We start from the raw sequence: 960 nt of genomic DNA, 5'->3' as shown, positions 1-960 counted from the left end.
ATATAAGTTTCCTGATCACACTTTTTAAAACCTAAGAACACAAACTACCTCTCCTATGTCTCTAACATTAGATTGTTTTTCTGCTACCCACTCCTCTTTACTTCTCAGCATCTGCTTAGGATGGGGGGGAGGGGTCCCCTATTGCTTCTGAGTTCCAGCATTCAACATACAAACTCCTTGAGAACAAGGGCTTCGTCTTCCTAACAGGTGCATCTCCAGTGCGCCCAGAGCAAAACTGGCAGAGAAAGGGCCCTCTAGAAATGTTCGCCAAACGAATGAATGAGCGGACAAATTAATATATTGCTTTGCACAAAAATTTTTCTTTTAAATACCTGGGCAGGGTTTGAAATCGGGAAACAAAGGTCATTCCATACGAGGATCTAGATACTACAGGCAAAGTCTGAGGAAACTGCGGGGAAGTTCGTTACCGAATGCCGAGGCTCATTCAGGAGGTGCTAATTCTCGGGGCTGGGGGACGAGAAACGTTACTATTTCCAGATTAGCAACCATCTTGGGCCGCTTGCGCCACTCTCCCGAGAGTCCACACTCGACTAATTCAGTTGCCTCGGCGGTTCCGGCCCCTTCCAATCCTTTGAAGCTAAATGTGGACTCGAGGAGGCCGAGAGGACAGGCAGGTACCCTAGCCCGAAACCCCCTCCGGGCCAGCCCAGCCGAGGTAGCTCCGACCTCCCCATCATGGCGGCCGCCGGGCGGGGAAGCCGAGCCCGTGCGTCGCGTGCGTGCCTCCTCTCCCTCCCCTCCCCCTCCTCGGCGGCGGCGGCGGCGGCAGAGGCGGCAGCGCTCGCCATTGCCGCTGGTGGCAGGAGGCTGCGAGGAGCCGGCGCGGTCGCAGTCTCCACGGCGCAGGCCCACGGTAGCGCAGCCGCTCTGAGGTGAGTGCCCTACCGCGCAATCTCCAGCTATTTCAGCCCCGGCGCAGCCGCAACACGCCGCCCGCCC

The 960-nt window shown here is 56.9% G+C and overlaps 1 protein-coding gene across 4 annotated transcripts in view; it reads left to right on the top strand.

The window, feature by feature from the left end:
- Positions 1–783: 783 nt before the first annotated feature.
- NRF1 (nuclear respiratory factor 1) overlaps positions 784–960 on the top strand; it is a 146,777-nt gene continuing 146,600 nt past the window's right edge. For all 4 annotated transcript variants that reach the window (XR_003903191.1, XM_029923603.1, XM_029923597.1 and 1 more), the window contains exon 1: positions 784–893. The gene's annotated coding sequence lies outside the window, so the exon portion shown is untranslated. The remainder of the gene's footprint in view (positions 894–960) is intronic.

This window comes from Suricata suricatta, chromosome 2 (genome assembly GCF_006229205.1).
Source record: "Suricata suricatta isolate VVHF042 chromosome 2, meerkat_22Aug2017_6uvM2_HiC, whole genome shotgun sequence".
NCBI classification, from domain to species: Eukaryota; Metazoa; Chordata; class Mammalia; order Carnivora; family Herpestidae; genus Suricata; species Suricata suricatta.
The sequence above is the reverse complement of the archived record's forward strand: the minus strand, read 5'-3'. Positions and strand labels throughout refer to the sequence as shown.